The sequence below is a fragment of the Panthera uncia genome, chromosome A2 (genome assembly GCF_023721935.1).
Source record: "Panthera uncia isolate 11264 chromosome A2, Puncia_PCG_1.0, whole genome shotgun sequence".
Taxonomy (NCBI): domain Eukaryota; kingdom Metazoa; phylum Chordata; class Mammalia; order Carnivora; family Felidae; genus Panthera; species Panthera uncia.
Genome location: NC_064816.1, coordinates 31,663,877 through 31,681,286, shown reverse-complemented (window position 1 = coordinate 31,681,286; position 17,410 = coordinate 31,663,877). Strand labels below are relative to the sequence as shown.

General features: G+C 41.5%; 1 protein-coding gene across 6 annotated transcripts in view; it reads left to right on the top strand.

Annotated features, from left to right (window-relative positions):
- Positions 1-17,410, top strand: part of MAGI1 (membrane associated guanylate kinase, WW and PDZ domain containing 1) — a 633,332-nt gene that overhangs the window by 384,971 nt on the left and 230,951 nt on the right. The gene's annotated exons all lie outside the window — the stretch shown is intronic.

The following is a 17,410-nucleotide window of genomic DNA, read 5'->3' as shown; positions in this document are numbered from 1 at the left end:
TACCCTCTCTGACCACCCCCCCCCCCCCCGCCCCTTCCAGCTCCCGTGCCTGCGTGCATTGCCCGCTGAGTGTCTGTCTGTCCTATGAGAATCTGACTGTTCGGAAGTCAGGGACTGTGTCTTCCTCAGCGACCAGCCCACACCTAACTCAGTGCCTGGACCAGAGAATGGATATTTGTTGAGTGAACGAACCAATGAAGAAATGGATGAACTTGCTTTTTGTTTCTCGCATCTTATTTTTTTGTCTCGGTTGCTAGACGTTTTGGAGACACAGCGGAAAAGCTTTGCCATCACACTTTCAGAAGGTAAAAGGCGGCTCAGAGGCTGGAGCCCCTAGATGGCTGGTAAGGACTCCGATGATTACTCGGCCAGTAATCCAGACCCAGAGGAAAAAGTCAGGGCCCTTGTGTGCCTGGAACTGGAGTGCCCATCCTCTGCTCCCCCTAATTACAGTATAGATAACAGTGTGCCTCCTGCATCGATAGCCTTCTGCATTATGGCTTCTGGTCCTCACTGATGTGACAACATCTGAGATTTGTGCTTTGGAATGGCCGCCTTTCCTGTGCAGATAAATGTGTTACCTGACAGTGCTTGTCAGTTACTATACCACTGCTGTCAAAACGAGATACAACTCACCCAGTCGGATGGGTTCTCTGGAATGCTGAACACCACCTCTCCCATTCTGTCTCCCTTTTCTGAGCTCCACGCTGAAGAACTCATCTTTCTTTTCAAGCAAAGGTCATCTCAAAGAGGAAAGGATAAGTCCGTTTTGTTCTGTACCTCAACGCTTTGTTGATCCAAGCTTTCACTGATACTGAAACCATTGTATCTGCTGTAAGAGGCATTGATCAGTGACTTAAAGGGGTTTACAAAGGGATTAAAAGTGTTTGATCTACAAGACATTTTAACTTTCACGTGATAAACATAGGTGGCCCTGGTTTTTCTTTGCAGAGGTGCCATATTCAAATAGGCCCCTTAGCATCTGCTAACAGATGGTGTCGTTGTTACCTCGAATTGGGCTGTGACATCATGGACGCAAATCACCTTTGGTATTGTTTGAACCTCTGAGTTTCTCTTAAACACAGCCATCTCCAGTACTGCTTGCCTGGACTCAGCCCATTCTGCGCTTTACGTTGATGACACAAACTAGACCAATTTATCAGGAAGGGGCCAGGACAGAGATCTGGGTGTTGGACAATGGCTTCTCTCTTGGACTGTTCACCTCTGTTTTCAGGTTGTGTCTGACACAAGTGGAATGCTTCAAGTCATAATTCATGAGCCAGACAGTTCTGGAAGCATCCCCAGGACTGATCCGATAAGAGTCCCTGGAAACTTTCTCACTGTGGTTATTGCCCTTCTCCTGTAACCAAAGTAAGTGCCGTCTCAAATGGAAAAGGATTGTTGCAGCCTTTACAGAGCCTGGCCTCTTGCAGAAAAGTGGCTAGTGTCGCTCACAGAAGCGCTCCAGTTTGTGGATTCCTGCTGTGTGCAAGGTTCCCTGCCAAGATGCTTGGGTGTGTGTGGTCTCTCACCCTGGCCTCACTGAGGACACACAGAATGTTATGGATCTGATAAGGCCTCCCTCTTTTCTATTCATTTGCAAAGATTTGTTGCCTGTAGTAAGACTAGTGTCTGCCCTCACATCTTCTCCAGGAGTTTTCCACTTTTTCCCTCCCCTTGCTGTTTACCCATTGGTACTATATTTTCCCATGTGTCCCCAGCTGGTCTGCAGTCTGGGGACTTCCCCTACTCAAGGACCACCCCCTTACTGCCTACACCTGACCTTTCCTTCCGTCTTCATCAAAACTCATTTGTTCAGGACTCCTGGCTGGCTCAGTTGGTGAAGTGTATGACTCTTGGTCTCAGGGTCATGCGTTCAAGCCCCACGTTGGGTATAGAGCTTACTTTAAAAAACTGGGGCTCCTGAGTGGCTCAGTCGGTTGAGCATCTGACTCTTGATTTCAGCTCAGGTCAAGAACTCACGGTGGTGAGATGGAACCCCACGTCGGGCCCCACATTGGGCATGGAGCCTGCTTAAGAGTCTCTCTCTGCCTTCCGCTGCTCATGCTTTCTCTCTCTCTCTTTCAAAAAAAAAATCAACTGCGTTTAATAAAACTTAAAAAAAACCAACCTTATTTGTTCTACATTGATTAACTATTGGGTTGTCCTCAAAGAAGCCAAGAATTAGAAGGAAGAAGTGAATGGTTTATATTGTGCCATACGGTTCTCCATTCTCCACAGTATGTATCCTTAAGCAGGTGACTTTAATGTGGTGTTCCTAGAGGGGTACCTAGGTGGCTTAGTTAAGCATCTGAGTCTTGATCTCAGCTCAGCTCTTGATCACGGTTGTGAGTTCGAGCCCTGCATAGGGCTCCATGCTGGGCGTAAAGCCTACTTAAAAAAATAAATAAATAAATGTGGTGCTGCTCGAAATAGGTTATATGATGGGATGTCTGGCAGCAAAGCAGATTCATGGGTAGGGATGCATTCTTCTGCTTTTGATATGTTTTTGTACTTTTTATAGTGCTTAACACACTGTTTTATGCGCAGAAAACACTTTAAACACAAGATTGCATCAAGGGAATTTTCCCCTCTGCTTGCTGTATCACGTCTCATATACAGTTCCCTATTCCACCAAGTGCAAGCTGAGATAGGATTTGTGTTTCACAAAGTAGTGCTGTAGTCTAGGCAAGGAATACTGTGCCAAATTAAAAAAATAACAGGATTCGGAAAAAAATACTTTTGGTTAGATGGAATTCGAAGTTAGAGTCTGGGCTCGGATAACTATAAATAAATGTTCATAGACACAAAGGTCTGGTGGGGTGTGGAAGGTGTGTGAGCAAAGTGGGGAGGTTCTCTGTTCCTCTGATCACACCCGCCTGATCAATGCCATGAGCATACCATACGGCATGTTTGTGACCATGCAAAACCCAACCCCATTGCTTCTTTCTGGAGTGCCCCTCCAGGAGCCCTGAAGCCACTCGTGTGGCCATCCCTTCTTGCCACGGGAGAAGAGAGTTACCCCATCAGGGGGTTCATGAGAAGGACACGGGTGCATCGGATAGCCGCTCTTCTCGGGGCCTTCACGTTCAGGTGTGTGGGGCTCTGGAGCACCGGAGACCCTGGCAGACTCCGGGACTTCCTTGCGTTCACCTGGCCAGGTTACCCAGGCTTTCTGGAGTGCCATTTTCTCACTACCTTTCCTGATGTTTATGAGAAGTACCTAAGTACCCAGTGCTTGGTGAGTATGGCACTTCATGGGTCTTCCAGAGGTCCCCTACTTCAGACAGTCTTCTTTCTTCCATACCCCCTCCTTCTCATTTCTAACATGACTTGTCCAGTCCAGTATTCTCCCTTGTCTCTTTGCAGGTTCCTCTCAGGCTCTGAGCCTTATTTTTATGATTATCTTTTTAAATGAGTTTGATAATTTATGTGATCCCCCTAGAAGGGGGACAAGGTAGGTTTTAAAAAATGATTTTCCAGGTGCACCTGGCTGGCTCAGTTGGGAGAGCAGGCAACTCTTGATCCAGGGGGGTTCTAGGTTCGGGACCCACGTTGGGTGTAAAGGTAACTTAAAAATAAAATCTATAAAAAAGAAAAAAGCTTTTCTAACATTTGTCGAGAAACAACCCAGCACTGGATGCTAGGCAAAAACATAGTGAAGATTAATACTTGGATGGTTTAACCAATATTAGGCGTGCTTGAAACAGCACATTCTCTGTATATTCCCAGCATCAGCTAATTCCCCAGTGTTCTTGTTCTTTGTATTTCTTATTAGATGTTGTTAACCCTAATTGCCATTGTATATTTGCTGAATGGATGGAGTCATTTTGGAGGAAAAAAGGAAAGAAAAACTACAAACTTAAAAGCTCCTCACGCCGGACTTGATTTATAAGTGTCTGTTAATACCCTCATATAAACATGGTTTGGCTTGTGTTCTTTATTGTGAGGTGCTCAGGGGTGTTAAAAAAAAAAAAGGAAATTCATAGGAGTTTAGATTTAAGTTTAATTAGAGTTGATATAATTGATAATCTTCTTATCAAAACATGTTAGATCAGCCTCATTGCTTCATAATAACCTCCATCATTAATCAAGGGCTTACTTTATGTACCAGGCACTGTGCTCAATGATTTACAAGTGTTGTCTCTTTTAACCCTTTGCAAGCCCTTAGAAGTATGGTATTATCATCTCTGTATTGTGAGTATGGCACTTGAGAGGGGGAGAACTTAGCTAAGTGACTCAGGTGTGTTATGCACTATTTAATAATGATGGAACCCAGAATCCTTTGCTCCCAAGAGTCCAAGCTCTTGGTTTATTTCTTTGGGTGCATCACCTCAAAGACCATGCTTTAAATTAACCTACTGAATTTGAAAATGAGTCTTCTCTTAATACCATATGGATTAGTCCTTGGCTGGGTGTCGGATACTAACATATATCCATTTGGCAGACATGTTAATTTATTTAATTGCTTTATAATTCTGGCTGAGATTCTTCATCAAGATGTGTTGCAATTATAAAGCAATTTCCACAGCAATTTATGTAGGGACAGGGAGGTTTTCACATTATCTTTACCATCTATTATTTTAAGGGAAGGTTTTTATCAAATTTTGGCTTCCCAAGAATCCTGAGTCAAGAGAATGAAGTACAACATATTTTTAAAGAAACCTCCTTGTATCAAATGTGTTCCCTAAAACTATCTACAAATATATTTTCTTGCTTCTGTAATGGATTATGTGCATTTATGCCAAGGTCTAAGTAAGGATACTTAACTGGTGATGCTCTGATGGGCTTACCTAAAGTTCATATGAAATGAGCTACCTCAGATAATGACCTTAAACTTACTTTTTTAAATTAAATGTTTTCATTTATTTGTTTTGGGGGGTGTTGGTGGACAAGTGGGGGAGGAGCACTGAGAGAGATAGAGAATCCCAAGCAGGCTCTGGGCTGTCAGTGAAGAGCCCGGCCGTAGGGCTCGATCCCACGAGCCCTGAGATCATGACCTGAGCCGAAATCAAAAGTCGGATGCTTAACTGACTGAGCCACCCAGGCACCCCAATGACCTTAAACTTAAGCAAGGAAATGTCACTTATATTATTTCAACCACAGTATGAATGAACTAGACTTATTACCTGCTCAATGACATATTCTCCTCTTGGTTTAAAATTAATCATTTACACATTCATATTTTTAGGCAGTACACTATGGTGTGTTTAGGGGTAAAAGGCTGTGGCAAATGCCCCTTGATCTTGAATGGCTACAAAACATTGAAAATGGTTAAAAATATACTATGTGTGGGGAGAGGGGGAAATAAAGAACAGATGACAGGCCAGTAGGTTAAAATATTAATGATACTTGAGTCTTCATAAAGCGTATACAGTGTTGTTTGTACCACTCTTGCAACTTTCTTTACATTTGAGATAATTTCTAAATAAAGTATTTTATTATACCCATGCCAAAACAACAACAACAACAACAACAGTAAAAAAGTGACCAATATAGTTTTGGGAAAAGGGTACTGATTATTATATGTGAGTGTTAATGTGTTTGGGTTTTCCCCCTTATAAATGTCAGTATTTTTACCCTAGAGTTGAGATTTTGTTAGTACATTGTTAGATCTTGTGTATTAGAGTGTAGAGAGACTAACCTGGAAGACATTGTGCATATATTAAAAGAAAAATCTATGGGGCGCCTGGGTGGCTCAGTCGGTTGAGTGTCCGACTTCAGCTCAGGTCACGATCTCACAGTCTGTGAGTTCGAGCCCCGTGTCGGGCTCTGGGCTGATGGCCCAGAGCCTGGAGCCTGCTCCCGATTCTGTGTCTCCCTCTCTCTCTGCTCCTCCCCCGTTCATGCTCTGTCTCTCTCTGTCTCAAAAATAAATAAACGTTAAAAAAATTTTTTTTTAAAAAGAAAAATCTAACTCTTGTGAAATACCAAGTATATGCTACTTGCTTTTATTATAGTTCCTCATTTAATCCATGTGGAAATCCTAGGAAGGAAGTATTACTATTATTCTCGTGGATAGATGAGAAAGCTGAGGCTTAGTAAGGTTAAGTGTCTTGTCTTCCATTTGTGAAGAGACTGGAACCCAGGCTATCCAAATGGATACTAGAGCTCCCACTAGTAACCACTACATTTTCTTTGCTCAGACTATGTGTGTGTACATGTAGATGTACATGTATATTTACACATACTGAATATATTTAGAAAACTAGCTAGGAAAATTATTTTCATTGGATTCTAAGTATCTGCTGATGGGATTCTAGATCAGTATAAAAGCATAATAAAATTTGTATTATGAATATGGATTGAGTACTTGCCTTGTGCTAGGTGTTATTCTTTCCTCAAAATTAAATAACGTGCTCAGGTGTCACAACTAATAAGCGGTAGAGCTGTCTGTGTTTTTCCAGAAGTTTCACTCCTAACCAGTGGCTCATATTGCCTATTATTTATAGCTCTACAGAACATTTTTTAAAAAGGAGGAGAAAGAATCCAGAGTAAACATATTCCTTTCCTTGTTATTCCTTGCAAGATTATTACTTCCTAGTTCTAGATCCCATCAAAGCGCCATGGTATGCAACTCTAGGGGGTCACTGTTCAGTTTCTGGTCTGTGTTCATGGGGTTCTTAGCGGTAGGCAGCACCCTGATTTCATGGTTTCATGATTTCACTGGCTGAGTACTAGACCTAAAGCCTGAAAGGTAGATCAAATTTGCCTTTCATCTGGGAGGTGCATGTCTCAGCCATACTTGCCAAATAGGGCGAAGTGGTACCTTAGTCCAGTTTGGATAATATCCGCGGGATACTTTACTTATTTATTTGTTTGCTCGCTTGTTTATTTAAGATTCTATTTGTAAGTAATCTCTGTGCCTAACATGGGGCTCAAACTCGCAACCCCAAGATCAAGAGTTGCGTGCTGTATGGACTGAGTCACACAGGTGCCCCTCCCCTGGAGAGTTTAATGCCAGAAGCCTAATCCAATCCAGTTATACCATCTCTTCGTTCCGAATGCAGCTAATTAAAGGGGTGGAGACAATATTAGAATTGGATCTTGTTAGGTAGTAACTATTATTTCTTTCATTTTCCCTTTCATCAATCACTTGATCCATCTACTCATCCAGCGACCTCCATTTATTCCATTTATCTGTCTATTCAGCAAACATGTCATTGAATGCCATTATGAGCAGGTCACATTGTTAGGTGCCAGCATTTAGGGGTAAACTGGTTATGTTTCCTACTCTTAGAGAGTTTATAGCATAGTGGGGAGGACAAACAAGAGGCAGTCGTAATCAAACAAGGTAGATTTCCTTTTTTTAGTGTTTATTTATTTTTGAGAGGGAGAAAGAGAGGCAGAGAAGAAGGAGAGAGAGAGAGAGAGAGAGAGAGAGAGAGAATCCCAAGCAGGTCCGTGGTGTGTGCACAGACCTCACTAGACATGGGGCTTGAACTCAGTAAACCGTGAGATCATGACTTGAGCCCAAATCAAGAATCAGATGCCCAACTGACTGAGCCACCCAGGTGCCCCACCTAAGGTAAATTTCTCGATAGGGTAAGCTCAGAATGATAGGACTTACAAGGATGGACGCAAGTGCAGTCTTGAGACCAATGAATCAGTGTGACGAGAAAGTGAAACAAATCCCAAAGAAGAGGCAGAAGAAAAAGCAGAGCATCTACTTTCCCGGGGACATTTGGGAAACATCCACCCATGTGACTGTGGGCAAGTGATTGTACTTAACATCCACAGGATTTACTCCTCACTTAAAAAGGAATCGGTTTTTTAGAGACGTACTGGACACATTAACCTTTCTAATCTCCCAGGCGTAGTCCCCAAATAATGTGGTCTTGTGGACATTACTTGCTCCTTAGGGCCTCTTAAGGATTTAGAGACGACTCATATTTTTGAGTCTCCTAAAATATTTAAAAACAACGATAACAACAGCAACAAAAAACCAGTCCTGCAGCAAAAGTTAGGATGTAGGAGGGCGTCAGGGTGTCTCATCAGTTGAGCATCTGACTTTGACTCAGGTCATGTTCTTGTGGTTGGTGGGTTCAAGGCCCACTTTGGGCTCTGCTCTGACAGTGCAGAGTCTGCTTTGGATTCTCTCTCCCTCTTCTCTCTGCCTCCGCCACCCGTGCTTTCTCTCTCTCAAAAATAAATAAATAATTTTTTTTTTAAGAGTTAGGATATGGCTTTTAAAAAATATTTATTTTTGAGAGAGAGGGGGAGAGAGAGAGAGAGAGAGAGAGAAAGAGAAAGAAAGAGAGAAAGAGAGCACAAGCAGGGGAGGGGCAGAGAGAGGGAGACACAGAATCCAAAGCAGACTCTAGATTCTGAGCTGTCATTGCAGAGCCCTACCTGATGCTCAAACTCACTAACTGTGGGATCACGACATGAACCGAAGTTGGACGCTTAACCAACTGAGCCACCCAGGCACCCCAGGACATGGCTTTAATATGTGCATTTAATTAATGCTTTTTAATATACACATAGGTATGTGGTATAATTGTACTATTCAAGATGTATGAAATTGCAAGGTGTATAAAACGTTAACTCGAGTTACACTAAAGGCAGTATAATTTGATAATAGATCCCAAGTTTAAATATCTCTTATCCTTTTTAGTATAGCTTTATGACCACAGATATAACTTTATTTGAAGAGAACAAAAGTCTAGATTTGAGGCCCTTTGTGGAGACTTAGGTCAGAGGATTTGGCCTCTTCAGTTCCTTGGCAAGTTCAACAGGTATGAAATGCTGTGGGATAACGCCTTTGGATGAAGGCTTGGCTATTTCACATACAGCTTCCATTGCTTGTTAATAGAAGAAATCTAAGCAGAGTACATGACAGTTATTCAAGGACTATCTAAGTTCCTACTGGGACCCCAGTTTTATCAGGGCACGGCTTTCTCGTATTTCTCCTCTACTTCAGTCATTTGAAGGAAAACTGGTTATTCTTTGGACCATTTCTTCTGAGGTTGCCATATTTCTATTTGAGTCTTCTCTACTCTCATGAGCTGTCTCCTAGAAGTGGAGCCATGCTGTTGTCTTAAGTGTTTTGCTTTGAAAACTGAGATAAGTGGTGCCTGGGTGGCTCAGTCGGTTAAGTGTCCAGCTTCGGCTTGGGTCATGATCTCGTGGTTCGTGGGTTCAAGTCCCGCATCGGGCTCTGTGCTGACAGCTCAGAGCCTGGAGCCTGATTGGGATTGTGTGTCTCCCTCTCTGTCTGTCCCTCCCCTGCTCGTGCTCTGTCTCTCTCTTTAAAATAAATAAACATTTAAAAAAAATTAAAGGAAAAAGAATAGTGAGATAAAATTTTGTTATGCTAGAAATTGTGTAGTTGTTATACTTAAATGAAGTTGACATTTTTCTCATTTCCCATCTCACAAGATCTTTACAAATAGTTCTTACAGGATGTTTGTAGTTACAATTTCTGTCTTCTTAATTTGCACCATCAATTGTGTTGAGGGACGCACATTTCTTGTTTTCATCTCTAAATGGTTTTTCACAGTCTCAACTTCACTTAACTAGTGATTTGGGAAAAAAAACAAACCACATTTTTGTCGTCAGTGGAATTTTGAAGAAAAAATTGTCTGAGTTTTAGATACAATATTCTTTAAATGTATAACATGACCTAAAAATGAGACATCATCTAAAACGACCAGGTGGAGTGAAATTCAGCCTACATTATGGTGTTTGCCTGGGTGAATATAGCTGATTCTGGGAATCTACATGTTTTCCTCCCAGTGGATAGAAGTTTGTGGCTAATGTAGGTTCAATTGAATTTCATGTTTGCTGCCCAGTCTAGTCCCCCATGGGCCACCTGTGGATAGGTAGTGAGCCTCCTTCATCGTGGCAGATTTAGGCACCCCCATGGAAACCCACTGCAGTTTGAAGCCCTGTGGAGGGATTTCCTACCTTCCAAGGTCACTGTGAATGTGGATCATTTACAAATTGAGAAACAAACTGTTAGATACAACTAAAAAATATGGCGTCTGTAAGGAACATTGAGTAGGTGAAAACCATTGCCCTCCCTTCTCTCTTTTCTTTCCTTCCTCCACAAACAGATCCATCCAGACCCCAGTATCATAGCATCACAGTTTTGACCGTTACTGGAGGCAGACATATTTGGGTTCTAACAGAGACCTTCTCTATAAAAAAATTTAAAAATAAGGGGGGGGGGGGCGCCTGTATGGCTCTTGGTTAAGCATCCCACTTCGGCTCAGGTGATGATCTTGCAGTCCATGGTTGAAGCCCTACATGGGTCTCTGTGCTGACAGCTGGGAGCCTAGAGCCTGCCTGAGATTCTGTGCCTCCCTCTCTGTGCCCCTCCCCCACTCGTGCTCTGTCTCTCTCAAAAATAAACATTAAAAAAATTTTTACACAAGGTATAAAATACATATAATGTTATATAAACCTTAAGTGCGTGGCTTGATGTTTATTTACAGAAAGACACATGTGCACGCACATGTACATACATACATGCATCCAATTAATTGTTACCCCAAACAATATACAGAGCACACTGACCATCCTACCAGGCTGCTTCCTGAGGGCTCCCGTTGAATACTTGTCCTTCCTCCCAGAGGTGACTGTGATTCTGACTGATTGCCCTAGATTCATTTCACCTGTTTTTAAATATCATGTCAATGGAATCATACACTATGTATTCTTTCGTTCTTACTCTTTTTGCTAACATTACTTCCGTAATTCATCCATATTGTCTGCATGTTGCAGCATTTTATTTATTTATTTATTTATTTATTTATTTATTTATTTATTTTTATTGCTCTGTAGCTTTGCATTGTGGGAATGTTCTGTGATCTGTGTATCCATTCTTCTGTTGTTTTGAATTGTCTCCAGTTTTCAGCTGCTGCTGGGAACATTCTTATACAAGTGGACATATGTACTCAGTTCCCACCTAGGTGTAGGATTGCTGGATGAAGTTGGAGGCATACGCTGAGCTGAGACAGATATTGCCAAATAGTTTCCAAAGTGTTTGTATCAGTTTGCATACCACATGTGCGAGAGTTCCAATTGTTCCTCGTCCTCGCCAAGCCAACGTTTGCTAATGTTAGTCTCCCCGATGTTTCGTCATCGTGGTGGCTGTGCATCAGTATCTCCTGATTCTGATTTGCATTTTCTTGATAGAAAATGCTATTGAGCACCTTTTCAAATGCTTGTTGCCTGTTTGGATATCCTCTTTTATGAAGTTCCTACTCAAGTCTTTCCCCATTTTTCTTTTTAATTGGGTTGTTTGTCTCTTTCTTGCTGCTTTGTAGAAAGAGCTGGGTTTTAAATTCTGACTCTGCTGCTTATTAGCTGTGCTTGCACAGGTCGCCTAACCTTTCTGAGCTTTGTGTATAGGATGGAACCAGTAATGCCTGCTTTATAGGTTGTGCTGAGCATGACAAGAGCAAGAATGTGTTAATCACTAAGCATGTTTCCAAGCATAAAGAAGGCATGAGTGACTAATATTCGAACTGGGTGTGTGTGTTTGGGGATCAGTTCTCATTATCACATGAAGAGCCTATTAAGGTATAATATAATATTTTTCTTCCTTTTTTTCCCCTTTGTCCTCCTCTCTTTTTTATACTTGTAGTACAAAAGGAAAGACAGTGGCCTTGTGCATAACACACAACAGGCCAAAGTGACTGATCTCTTACAGAGGAACACTAGAGGTCATACCTCTTCTCGTAAGAAGTTTGTCTTTGCATCTAGGACCAATGAGAACCAGAAGGGAGTTTCTGACAAGGAGAGAATAAGATAAGGTGTAGAGATAGGACCCAATGAAAGAAATCTACCCGCCCTGCATGGCAGTGGGGAACATGTGTTTTCTTTCTTCTTCCTCTTGTTCTTTAGCGTCTCAGAGACTTGTTTTCCTCATTTGCAAAGTAGAGATCTCGAACCTCCCTTGAAAGGTTGTCGTGAAGCCTAACACAGTCTTGGTCTTGTGTAAGCACTTCACCTATGGAGGATGCTGGAATGCATCATGGTCGTAGTGCTAGTGTTGGCAGATGGCAGTGCTGACGAGGACACTAAATATACCATTTCTGTTCAGAGACACGTCGCCAGCCCCAGTGACAACCTTGCTTCAGGGACAGAGGCAGGAGCAGTTTCAGGGAGTAGAGTGACCCGTAGCAAGAAGGGGGAAGTTGGAGAGGGGCGGCGAATCCTCTGCTCTGGGAGAGCCCGGGTAGAATGTCCACTTGGACACTAGATTCCTGAATGTTGAGGATGAGCTGGACATCCCAAGCCATATTACATTACCGTGATTGGATAGATCTCTGAAATACACAGAAATTGGAATGGAGAATAAATCACAGCAGCATAGGCAGTTACTAAAACTTTCCCGAAGCACCTATAATGGCATTGTCCAGAACCTGTGTTTCAAGGGAACTGTTGGGAGAAGCAGCCTTCTTCAGCTTTCAGGGCACTGAGAGGCACAGTGTTTTGGCCGCCGTATAAACACAGGCTTGGAGTATGGGTGGAACTGGGCTTGACTCCTACCCCTTGCATTCTGTGGCTTTATGATCTCGGATAAGTCACTTCCCTGGGGTTTCTTGATTTATAAAATTGGAATAGTGATACCATCCCCATGGAACCGTGGTGAGAGTACGTGACGTAATACACAAGCAATGCCAAGGGAGGCCCCGCACATAGTAGGTGCTCATCTGTGTGTCTGATAAGTAGAGATGCACACTCTGTGTCTCTTTCCTTGACAGCTATGTAGTGAGCAGAATAGCCTGATGCAGAGGAGGAGAAAGGGTTCTGTTCGGTGTAACCACCCTGCCAGGCCGTAGGACTTGCTAAAGCTTATTGCTGTGTTGTAGGTAAAAATGGGCTTTGTTGCAGTTTGGTCTCTGCAATTCTGCCACCAAAATGCTTGGTATTTATTAGAGCAGTTACAGTTCAGATATGTCTGCTGGATAACCCACCATCCAGGCTGTGTTGGACAGTTTGTAATTTACAAACATCAGGCTCGCTGATGGGCACATTCAACTGGTAAGTGTAGACTTCTTTGGGCTTTCCTCCTCATGAACTGTGATCTGCTGAAAGCCCTTCAGCATGCTCTGAAGATGGGACAGGCACCCTAGAAAAGGTAGAGTCGGTATGCAAGGTTTTTTTTTTGTTGTTTTTTTTTATTGCCAGTTTTGGGGCTATCCATCACCGAGTCTTTATACACCTGCAAGAAGAGAAGCACTCCTTATGGTAGTACGTGGCCCCCAAGAAGCACCATTGCCTTTCACATCACATTCCCTGGCAAGGATCCAATCTGTATTTCATGCCTCCTTTTATTTATTCGTCGTGACAGATTTACTTGGCAGCTTATTTTGCTGGTATCTATGAGTGGAGTGAAGGGTTCTAACACACACACGGTAAATATCCTGTTGGGAGTCCTAATTTGTGTCCTCAAGCCAGTGAAAGTCAAAGACAAGAAGATAATACTGTAGGGTCAATGTAGGTTGCACGGTTTTAAAGAGAGGGATGCGGTCTTGTAAAACAGGTCATTTGTAGAGAGATCGAGTCATACAAATTTGAAGAGTCCACTTTGACGCCATCTCTTGTGCAATAAAAGTTTGAAGTTCCTGGAACTTTCATCTCTGATGGCACCATTGCAGACCATTCTTCTCTCATTAGCCATCTCAGATTGAGTATTTGCATTGCATGAGCCATTTTCAGGCTTAACTGGTGGAAGCTTGCCTTTTTTCTTCTTTTTTTCATTTTCCTGGAAAACCTGTTAAAAAGCTCATTTGGGTACACTCCAAGAAGATGGTCGGTCTTTCACACCTTGAAGAGAAGTAATGCTAGCATAGTGACCCTGTAAGAATGTTCCATATGTGCTCTATTTCCATTTCTTGTTGAAATTTTATACTCAGAAGAATTCTGTTTATTCCCCATTTGCTTTTTGGCTCCCCAGCTGATTACAAAAGCTAGAAAACTGCGAGTGGAGTTGTTTCTTCATAAAGGGGAGACTTCCTCATATTGTCATGGCAATTCAAATTAAAATCCAGCTGGAAAATAGCATCGCGGGCTGGTTGGTTTCTTGGTTTTTTGTTTTTGTTTTCATGGTGGAAGTCACAGGTTATTATGAGGAAAATACCTATCTATGGGCATTCACATACACAAAGAGAAGTCATTTACCATTTGTCTTTGACACATCAAAGTCATCATATTCCATAAGCCGCAAAAAAAAATCAACAGTAGGAACTTCAATTTCACTCTTCTGTTACGTGTTGATCTTATATTCAGGCCCCTTGGTTAATTTAAAAAGCATCAGATATATTGAGGCACTTTTGTTTTCCTTCCTAACCAAAAATATTTTCTTTAATAATCAAAATATATTTTTTATTTCTTAAATAATCTTTATAAACTAGCATCAGTGTTACTAAACATCATTCTTCAGGGAGAACATTGCTGCAGGGTCTTAACAATGCACCTTAAAATATTATCATTTGAAGAGTGGTTTTCATTTTTTTTTAAACATTTATTCATTTTTGAGAGATGGGAGAAGCAGAGAGGGAGGGAGACGCAGAATCGGAAGCAGGCTCCAGGCTCTGAACTGTCAGCACAGTCCCGACACGGGTCTCAGACCAATGAACTGCAAGATCATGACCTGAGCTGAAGTCGGATGCTTAACCAACTGAGCCACCCAGGCGCCCCTGTTTTTTTTTTGGATTTTTTTAAATGTTTATTTATTTTGAGAGAGAGAATATATGAACAGGAGAGGGGCAGAGGGAGAAGAGAGAATCCCAAGCAGGCTCTGCATGGTCAGCACAGACCCCTATTCAGGGCTCAACCTCACAGATGGCAAGATCATAACCCAAGCTGAAGTTGGACACTTAACCGACTGAGCCACCCAGGCGCCCCAAGAGTGTTTTTCATTTTTGTCACCGTCCCCCTTGGTCATACAATACCTTTATTTCTTGATCCTTAGGTACAAATACGAATCTAAATATTTACCTGCATTTGGATGTTGTTGAACATAGATGCACGTATTTAACATGGTACTTTTCTTTTTTCTAGAAAAGCTGTTAATTCAAAGACATACCTTATAATTAATAATATCTTAGAACTAAGAAGTTTTGCTATTGTAAGGCTTCTACAAAGCTATTTCTATTTGTTACTTCTGCTTTAACTTTGCATTTAGGCTTGCACATCCAGCATTCAGGAGACTAGAGCTCCGTAAGGGTTTAGCCTACGACTTAGAATAAGCTGCTGTGAGCTGGTAGTGCTGTCTCCCCCTTACCCACCCTCCATGCTTCAGTGAACCAGACAGAAAACATAATACAAGTCTCCAGTGCATAGCCCAATGTTTTTCATTCCAAGTAACTGTCAAATTAATGTTTCTCTTAAGGTAAGCAGTACATATAAATCCTTTTTTTTTTTAATTTTATTTTTTATTTTTTAAAATTTAGATCCAAATTAGCAGATAGTGAAGCAGTGATTTCAGGAGGAGATTCCTTAGTGCCCCTTACCCATTTAGCCCATCCCCCCTCCCACTACCCCACCAGTAACCCTCAGTTTGTTCTCCATATTTATGAGTCTCTTCTGCTTTGTCCCCCTCCCTGCTTTTATATTATTTTTGTTCCCCTACCCTTATGTTCATCTGTTTTGTCTCATAAAGTCCTCATATGAGTGAAGTCATACGATTTTTGTCTTTCTCTGACTGACTAATTTCACTTAGCATAATACCCTCCAGTTCCATCCACGTAGTTGCAAATGGCAAGATTTCGTTCTTTTTGATTGCTGAGTAATACTCCATTGTATATGTATACCACATCTTCTTTATCCATTCATCCATCGATGGCCATTTGGGCTCTTTCCATACTTTGGCTATTGTTGACAGTGCTGCAGTAAACATGGGGGTGCATGTGTCCCCTCGAAACAGCACACCTGTGTCCCGTGGATAAATGCCTAGTAGTGCAATTGCTGGGTCATAGGGTAGTTCTATTTTTAGTTTTTTGAGCAACCTCCATACTGTTTTCCAGAGTGGCTGCACCAGCTTGCATTCCCACATATAAATCCTTTCTTAAAATAAAAGCATCACAATGAATTTCAGTGTCCTCTTCGACCATCCCACCCTCATGCTCTTCTTCTAGGGAAGAAGGTAACCATAGAGCATCATTTAAAAATATTCCTCTGAGATCTTTTTCTACTCCTTCATAAATAGGTATGAGCCCATAGAAAATCGATAATATGTAGTAGAGGGAGAATATACGTTTAGATTAATAACATAGAGGGTGCCATACTCTTGTTGAAGACTTGGTAAAATCTGTCCATAAAATATCCCGGCCTGGGACATGTTTTTTTTTTCTTTATAGGAACTTGGAAAAGGAGGGAGGAGATGATCCTTTAACTTCAGTTCATTTTAGTTATAATCATTGCTCTCTTCAGGATTTGTACTACTTCTTCAGGTCGTTTCATTAATTTATGACCCTGGAAAATGATCCAGTCTTTCTAGATTTTTAAATCAACTGGTATAAAGCTGTACATGCTATTCTCTTATGCATGAAAATAATTCTCTTGTATATTTGTAATGCCTCATTTTTTTGTTCTAAAGTTGATTATCTGTGATTTCTCCTCCACCTGGTCATATTTGCCAAAGGCTTTTCAATTTTATTAGTCCTTACATTGAAGGAGTCTTTTCTCTTGATTTTTTTTCTTTATTGCCTACAGGTACCTATCTATATTTCTACCTTAATTTCATTATTCCCTCCTTCTACATTTTTAAAACAACTTTATGGAAATATAATTCACATGCTATTACCCCATTTTTAACAGTTCACAGTTTTTTAGTATATTCACAAGGTTGTACCACTGTCACCACAACCTAATTTTAGAATGTCATCCTCACTCCAAAAAAAATTCTGTGCTTTCGAAGAGTCATGCCTCATTTTGCATCAACTCCCATAGCTCTAGGCAGCCAGTAGTTTACTTTCTGTCTATAAATTTGCCCATCCTGGTCATTTCACGTCAGTAGAATACTGCAGTATGTAGCATTTTGTGTCTGGCTTCTTTAACTTAGCATCATGCTTTCAAGGTATGTTTATATTGTAGGAGCTATCAATGCTTCCTTCCTTTTTATTGCCAAATAGTATTCCATTGTGTGACTACACCACATTTGTTGGTTCATTTGTTAGTTAATGGACATTTGGGTTGTTTCCACCTTTTGCCTATTATGAGTAGTGCCTGAGGGCATATCCACATACAAGGTTTTGTGCAGACGTATCTTTTCAGTTCTCTTGGCTGTGGACCTAGCAGTAGAATCTCTGAGTCCACACCAATACTTGGCTTTTTAACAATAGCTGTCCTAGTGAATATTTATGTTTTTTTGGTTTCGATTGGGATCTCATGAATGAGTAATGGTGGTATAGTTCTTCTCAAATGCTTATTGTCCACCTGTCTTTGGAGACAT